The sequence below is a fragment of the Diabrotica undecimpunctata genome, chromosome 8 (genome assembly GCF_040954645.1).
Source record: "Diabrotica undecimpunctata isolate CICGRU chromosome 8, icDiaUnde3, whole genome shotgun sequence".
Lineage (NCBI taxonomy): Eukaryota > Metazoa > Arthropoda > Insecta > Coleoptera > Chrysomelidae > Diabrotica > Diabrotica undecimpunctata.
In genome coordinates this window covers 47,723,982-47,732,906 of record NC_092810.1, presented here as the reverse complement: position 1 = coordinate 47,732,906, position 8,925 = coordinate 47,723,982, and positions in this window count along the sequence as shown.

Sequence of the window (8,925 nt, the reverse complement as noted above, 5' to 3'; positions counted from 1 at the left end):
ACATACACACACCTTTCGATGTTATTCAGTTTATATCTTCTCCATAATCCATCTTGTGTAAGTAAGTATAGATCCACCGAAAAAATCTTGAGGAAGTCATAGAATCGCTTATTTCTATGCGTTTTGCGATGAGTTAGGTGTGCTTAAGAGTTCCAGCAAGATATAAAAAAAGGACAAAAAAATTAAGAAAAAATAAAATAATTAGTGATATAACTATAGAAAATGTCACACTGAGAGTGCAGTACGGGTAAGATACGGCAATGCTTTTCTTATGGAGAATAAACGCGCAGGGTTGTCGGTTTTCTCCAGCTGTTGATTGCTCATTGTCTCACAGGACCGGCTTGGATAAAATGCATCTGCCGACAGTACGAGTAAAATATTTTATATCATGTATACGTATACAGTAGAATAAAAAGGCATTGATGAGTTATTGACAACGAAAACTATGAATTTTGCATATAAAACGTCAACATAAGATATACAATTGAATCATATTCATAAGAGTAACATTTGAACACCTCTTTACAAGAACAACATACAACAACTGTAGTTTTAATGTTTTACATAAAATAGAAAAAACCTACATAATTTCTAGGAAAGAATTTGGAAACTTGGAAATGATATTATTTATAGATATTATATATAATATTCAAATTTCCAATTCTTTCATAGAAATTAGATTTTTTCTATTGTATGTAAGATATTAAAAATACAGTTATGTTGTTTCTATAAATAGGTTTTCATTTCTTTTGTAAAACTTCTGCTACAAATTACCATCATTAACATAATCACCTAAATATGGCCATAAACTTGTTTGTCACAATTAGTACCTATTTGATAAACTCCAAGCTTTCCCTATTTCCCTATGCTTTTGGAAAACGAAACTACACTTCAAAATTTAGTCCGAGTTTCAACAGAGAGCATGGAGTCCCATAAGTTTAAATCCGGTGAATTATTTAACGGTTGGGCTAAACTCGTAGTGTTAAATGTGTTGTGTCTTTTACAAAATACGGAACAACTTAATGTAAGTGCTGCTGTAAGACGTACTTCATTGATGACTGGTGTTAGCGAAAGAAGCATTTACAATTTCAAAAAAGAAAAAGAACAGAGTGGAACGTTGAAATCGCCAAAAAAACGTAAAAAACGAGTGTGTCAATCAAATTCTAGAATATTCACATATGACGAGGGTGTAAGAAGTATTCTACGGAGAATTGTTCATTGTGAATTTTTCATGAAAAATTTGCCGCCATTCTTAAAGCATATACATAACTTCATACAAGGTAATGAGAATATACAGCCGTTGTCTCTTTCTACTTTATACAGACTTCTGAAAGATATTGGATTTGTTTATAAGAAACTTGGCCGAAGAAGCATCATGGTGGAGCGAGAGGATATTATTCATTGGCGCCATAATTATTTGAGAACTATACGACGTTTGCGAAAAGACCATTGCAATATCATATATTTGGACGAATCGTGGGTTAATGTTGGCCAATCTATAAATTACGAATGTTGCGATACTACGATACAAAACAGTCGTGATGCTTTTCTCAAAGGTTTAAGTACTGGCTTAAAAGCACCTACTAAACGAGGTCCACGATATGTTTTATTGCATTCAGGTTTTTCAGGAGGTTTCCTTCCTGACACACAGCGTGTTTTTCTGGCAAAGAAAAATGATGGCGACTATCACGATGAAATGGATGCCGCATATTTTGAGTCATGGTTTAAGGAAACATTAATATCAAATTTACCAAATAATGGTGGCAGGAATGTCATTGTAATGGACAATGCATCGTACCACTCCCGTAAAGAGAGATTCCCTAACAATTCCTGGAATAAAGCTGCAATCAAGGAATGGCTAGTGGAAAAAGACATTTTTTTCGAGGAGTGTTATTTGAAATCCGAGCTATTAGAAGCAGCGCGTGCTTTTAAAGATCAATACGATAAGTATCATCTTGATGAGTATGCTTCACAACATAATGTTTATATTTTAAGGCTTCCTCCATATCACTGCGAATTGAATCCTATAGAAATGGTGTGGAACCAAGTTAAGCGATATGTAGGTACCCATAATACCACTTTTAAAAACTACGAGGTACGCCAGTTGATCGACGACGGTTTCGCACGCGTCACAGAGCAAAATTGGTGCAATTATGTCACTCATGTTGTTGAGAAAACGGAAACTGAGATGTGGACTGCGGACAACCTGCAAGATGACGTAGATCAATTGATAATACACGCGAACACAGAGGAGAGTACGGATGTAGAGGACGACTTTAGTATAATTAATTGAATATCTGTGAGTAACCTCGATTATTTTACACTGTATAACCAATAAAATGCATTTACCAGTGCAATCAGAGTATGGGCTTTTCGGATATTGGGCTGGGTGCACGGAAATCGAGTTCCCGGAGGTTCCACCCTGTATATTTATAGCCATCAAGAAATGTAATTTAAAATATATTTGTTAGTTTAATAAAGTATAAATATAATATAATGTTAAATAACTTACACTATAAACCTTATACCTGCTCATCTGGTCAAGTGTGGGCAAGGAAAGCCATTATCCCATATGGAATAACACAAGGTTTCGCTGAAAACACCAGGTTGCTATGCCAAGGAACTAGGTAAACTTATGTTGTGTGTAAAAAATGCGAGACTGCATTATGTTTTAACAAGGACAAAAACTGCACTTCAGATTTCCACAAAAAAAAATTTCATAGTAGGTGTTAAAATTTCGCAGTGATTCAAGTGCGCAACTTGTTTTTTTAATAACATCGCCGGGATTAAAAAATGTGCAAAGCTTTTTCGATATTCCCGTTCCTGATAATTTTTCACATATTTACAAAAGAAAAAGTTTTTCTTGGATATTGGGCTGGGTGCACGGAAATCGAGTTACCGGAGGTTCCACCCGGTATATTTATAGCTATCAAGAAATGTAATTTAAAATACATTTGTTAGTTTAATAAAGTATAGAGTTTTATAATAAAATTCTCGCTAAAAACTTAAGGTCTTTTTATTCAAATTCATGCCTCTTATTTGGCTACTTGAAGGCAATTATTTTCTCAATATATTATTTTATAATAAATAACAGAGCCCGGCGTAGAGATCTGGGTACGGTTCTGTGACTACCACTTGGACCTGTTTGTATCGCCAAGCACAAGACGTGAAATCCGGCAATTGTGCATTCCTATATTAGCCGTACTGCACTCTCGGTGTGACATTCTCTATAGTCCTATATAGACTCGAAAGGCGTTGTTGCCTGAACTGTACATCAGCATACCTGATTATACATAAAAAATATTAAAATAAAAGCTTACATTACTGTCTTACTTATCTCGAAAAAAAAAAAAGAAGGCGGTACTGCTGACTAGCGCGAAGCTTCATACTGTTTTCGGTATTTTTAAATTTTAAATATTTTTAAAATTGAATAAAGTATAGTATTTACAAAGTCAGTTGAAACACCCTAAAAAACTGTTGCCGACAAACGTTAAAGGAATATAAAATCATATATTACCAGACATGGGCGCATCATTTATTTTATATTTAAGTATAGATTAATGAGGATGAGAATAAGCACAATTTTAATGTATGTAAAACGGTCGTAAAGTACATAAGTGTATAAAACGTTTTCAACACATGTCATATTTAGCAACAAAAATAATTCATATATAATGTATGACGGGTAGCTCTTTTAGATAGACTCAGTAAAACACAGGTTTAAATTGAATAAAAATATATTCGAAATAAATAAATAACAATGTAAAATTAGATCCTAGGTAATATATACAATAAATAAAAAATAAAACGTCAATCCTGGCGACGACGGCATCCACGGCGGTATGACCCATTGTTTAATATCTGAAACAGATATTAAACTAAAATAAAATAAAATTAATGATATTCAATCTAAACGGCAATTACGTTGTGATTAATACAGACAGGACACAGACGATAGGAAGCGGGTCAAAGGAATAGAGATGGAATGGGCCAATCAACACTCGACCCTGAGAGGAACGGGCGGTGTCCAATCAGTATTTGGACACATTAGAGAATAGGTATGTCTCAGATCAATACTCCAAGACCGGGTACGGAACTGCGATGAGATCAATACTCTAGCAGAAGCGGTTGGCCTTCAGTCAATTAATACCCTTGGCCCAGTGGAGTTGTTGTCAGATCAATACTCTGACAGAACTCTGCTTTCTATTGCGGCGGCTTGTCACCTCGGGGGAACAAATAAGGGTCTAACCACCTTCTGATATCCCCGGGTGCTCTGTAGAGGGCTTCGGAGTAAACGTCGAGAGCTCCTCTACTTAAGTCCATTTTCGGGTTATGGACTTGGAAAATATTTATCTTCGGTGTCTTGCCTTGAAAAAGGCAAGATATTTCTTACATGACAATTTCTTCATCGAAATAAAAACACCAAGTTAAGTTAAAACAATACTCAGCCACAGAGTATGGAAAATAAATGCAGGAAGCAGAGCCCCGAGAGCAATAAGCTCTCGGAGAGCCCGTAAAGGACTGACCTGAAAATCGCCAATATTTATATGCGCTGTTCGAGCGATAAATAGGGATTTCCAGGTAAAGAGCCAATGGGAAAATTCGAGGAGGGGCGATGCGCATCGAAATGCGTACTAGTCCACAGACTATGGCATTCGATGATAGGCTGCTCTTTTATACGGTCGAAGGTGTTGCATCTCCTCTAGCGCACATCGATGGAGGAGGGACTTGTGGTACCCCCCTCCCCTTCTCTTTGAGAAAAAAAAATGTTTCATACATTTTTTTGGTAACGTGGAGCCTACAACGGTGTGATACCTTTTACCCTTCTTGGCAACTTAATTTTTATTCTTCTGTCGTTGTTGCAGGTCACCCGGAATTTCTTGGTCCCCTTTTCCACCAGTTCTTTCGGGACGATTTCTGTCAGGTCCGAATTGTTTCCTAGTGTGTCGTCAGCGCGGCGCTTCCTTAGCGGTGATGGTGGCGTACCAAATAACTGGTGAAACTTGTTGAGGATGCGTTCCGCTTCCTTCCCTGGCATAACAGGCAGCCCAGGTCTCTCTGATGTTCCTAGTGGGCTCATCTCTTCAGGAATCTCATAATATATCTTCCATGGCTGTTCGCTGGTTGAACTGAGTTCTGTTTTGAGTTTACTGTATGAGTCAATCCTATTTTGGTCTTAAAACGATAGGGTTGATTTATTGGTAATTCATTCTACAAATTGATGGTTCAAATATCCTTTACTCAGAAATTTTACTACTTCATCAGTAATTAACTTTTTCGCAAAATTGCTAAAAGCATATTTTAAGTACTGTAATTCTCTTATAAGATTTTTATTAACCCTTTGATGACTGTCGGTATGCTGAGATGACCACCTTTACAAATATTTCTTTTAAACTTCCCAGCGGAAGTTTACAGTCATACCATTGTAAAAAATTGGTTGCCTATATTATATTTTAAGTATCTAACCAGTTTAGAATCGATTTGATTGAATCGTATTGACTGGATAACATAACTAGTCAAGTGGTCAAGCACATATTTGAAGCTGACATTCGGTGTTGACAGTGCGACATATTTTAATTGTTTTCTTGTTTATTCAATTATTATTAATTACAAAAATTACTCTCTCTCTCTCCAATGGCGCTACAGCCCAAATCGGGCCTTGGCCTCCTCCAAACTAAGCCTCCAACCTTGTCGGTCCCGCGTCGATCTTCTCCAGGTTCTCACGTCTAGAAAATTTTGCGCGTCCGCTGCCACTTCATCCTCCCATCTTTTCCGTGGCCTTCCTTTTGGTCTTGCGCCCAGCATTTTACTATCTAGGGGTCTTTTCGGCAATCTTTCTCTCTCCATTCTTACTACATGACCAGCCCAGCGAAGTCTCTGAAGTTTAACGAATTCTGAGATCGGTGTCTCTTTGAACAGTTGGTAGAGTTCATGGTTATACCTGGATCTCCATATTCCGTTTTCGTTAATAGGTCCAAATATCTTTTTTAGGACTTTTCTTTCGAAGACTTCCAGTTTTCTTTTTGTCTCTTCTGTCATCACCCATGTCTCGCATGCATAACATACTATTGGTCTAATAATAGTTTTGTAGACCCGGATTTTCGATCTCCAGTGTGTGTTTTTGGAGCGAAACACATGATCGAGTGAAAAATAAGCTTTACTATTCTTGGTTGGATTTCTGGTTCTTCTGTTCCATCCGTGTTTAATGCAACTCCTAAATATGTGAAACTTTCTACCGTTTCAATATCGTCCTCTAATTCAACTGTGCGTCTGTTTCCCCTAGCTCTTGCCTGTGTTAACTTTTTTGTCTTTTGAATATTTATTTCTAGTCCGGTCTCTTTTGCCTTTGATTTTAATTGTGAATATATTTCTGCCGCCTCTTCTGTTCTGCGAGACATGATGCTGACATCATCGGCATAGGTGGCAATCTGTATTGATTTATTTGTTAGGAGATTACCTCTTCCTATATTCAGCTGTCTTATCACATATTCCAAGGTCAGGTTGAATAGTGTCGGTGCCAGCCCATCTCCTTGCTTTAATCCTTGGTCTATCGTAAAGTTTTCAGTGAGCTCATTTTGGACTCTGACAGTTGCTATTGATGAATCCATTGTTGTTTTTACCAGTCGGATGTATTTTTGGGGGATATTAAGAGATATGAAGATACAAAAATTACGGGTAAGTGATATTTTTGAAGTCTGTTTTACACTAAGTACTGTTATTTGCATGAATACATTTCAATTTTTTTCGTAGATCACTGTCTTATATGTGGTTTTCTGGCACGACCACAGGGCACTTTCTGTATGAATTCTGCCAATATGCAAAAAACAAAAGGGGAGCTTCAGGCATTTGGAAAATATGTCCCAAGACGAGGTTGACGCCTTATTGGATGAAATTCCAAGAGACCAGGACTCAATTATCTCTGATATTGAAGACCAAATTAACAATCAAGATGAAACAACAAATAATCAAGAATCGGATCGGATAGTGAAGACGATGTACCGCTAGCAAAGCGAGATAACTATATTTTCTATCCAAATTGAAAGTTATATAACACAAACAAATCAATTTTTTGAAAATACAGGCCCAAACATTCCAAATTCTGCGGAGAACCCCACCGATCTGTTTTTGGAACTATTTTCTGAGGATTTAATTCATCTAATTGTATTTCAAACCAATCTATATTACGTTCAAAAACACGGAGGAGGAAATGAATTTACACCGACCACAGAAGACGAAGGCAAAACATTTCTTGGAGTAAATTTATTAATGGGTATAAAGGAAATGCGCAGTTACAGAGAGTATTGGTCGTCACGTGATGAATTACGATACCCTTTCATAAGTTCGGCTATGTTACGTAACAGATTCGCTTTGTTACTAGGCAATTTACATCTGGTTGATAATACAGTAAAGCCAAAAAAACTGATCCCGGATTTGACAAACGAGTGGGACCTCTACTGGCCAAACTCACGGAAACGTTTCTTGCAGCACTGAATCCACACGAGTTTCAAGTGATTGATACAGTCTATGATACGATTCAAAGGTCGAAGTAGCATCCGCCAGTACATGCCCAATAAACCTATAAAACGTGGCTACAAAGAATGGGTTAGAGCAGATTCATGTGCGAGTTCCAGATATATACCGGTAAAGTGGGAAATTTCACGGAAAAAAACATAGGACAACGAGTCGTACAGGATCTAACAAGGGTAATAAACACCACCGAGTGTTCTTTGACAACTATTTCAACTGTATTGATCTTCAGAGATCTTTATTGTCGGACGGAATTTACGCAATTGGAACCGTTAAAAAAAAACAAACGAAAGGATTTACCAGAGTTCAAAACTGACAAACAAATGAATCGAGGAGATTCAGATTACCGTATTTCAATAGGTGAACTATCTGCGTTAAAGTGGATGGATCGCAGAAGTGTGATTCTTTTAGCAAATCACCAAAATCCAGCAACAAACGAAGTTGTAAAGAGAAGACAAAAAGACGCTCTGAATGAGGTTTCATATCCACAAATGGTAGTGCTCTACAACTCACATATGGGATATGTTGACAAATTTGACATGCTGAAAAGTCTGTATGAGGTGAATCGTAAATCACACAAGTGGTGGCATAGAATATTGTTTTATTTTATGGATGCTTGCGTCGCAAACGAATTCATTCTATTTCAACTTGAAAGCCAATCCAAAAGTAAGTATGCCTTTAAAAGAATTCTGGCTCTCTCTGATTAGAGGCCTTATTGGAGCTCCAGAACAATTAAAAAGGGGAAGACCATCAGCAGAAAAACCAGTGAGTAAATTTAAAAGGCATATTCCTTGGAACTGCGCCTTATCATTTTTAAATATCATGATTCGTCATTGAATTTATCCCTTAAAAGCGAACGGGGCCAATCATTGTTAATCGTCGTTTATCTTAGCACATTTAATACGATTATCAAATAAGTATGTCCTCCTGAGGTTAGAGTGTACATGTGATTATAGCGAATAAACGATGTAAGTTAGTTTATTCTATATTTTCGAACATCCATACAACCCAGAAACAGCAACTGAGATGTGCAACCTGCCTATACTACAAGAACATTTTTACTTTAATATACTGACATGGCTATTTTGACTTGCGGAATTAAAAAGTCGTGAAGTAGTCAAATTAAGCCATTTTCGTAGGTTTTTGAAGCCCGGATATTCTTCTTCCTGGATCTCTTGTCCTATGCATGTTACTTTGAAGTATGGTCAATATTATATGACCCAGGTATTCCAGTTTGCTACATTTTATAGTTATGACTGGTTCGTGCTCTTTACCCATTCTGTCTAGCACTTCTTCGTTGGTAACTTTGTCTATCCAGGAAATTATGAAAGTATGTATGTCCAGAAATTATACCTGTTTTGACATCAAGTTGGTACCATTTATTTATGATTTCATGTA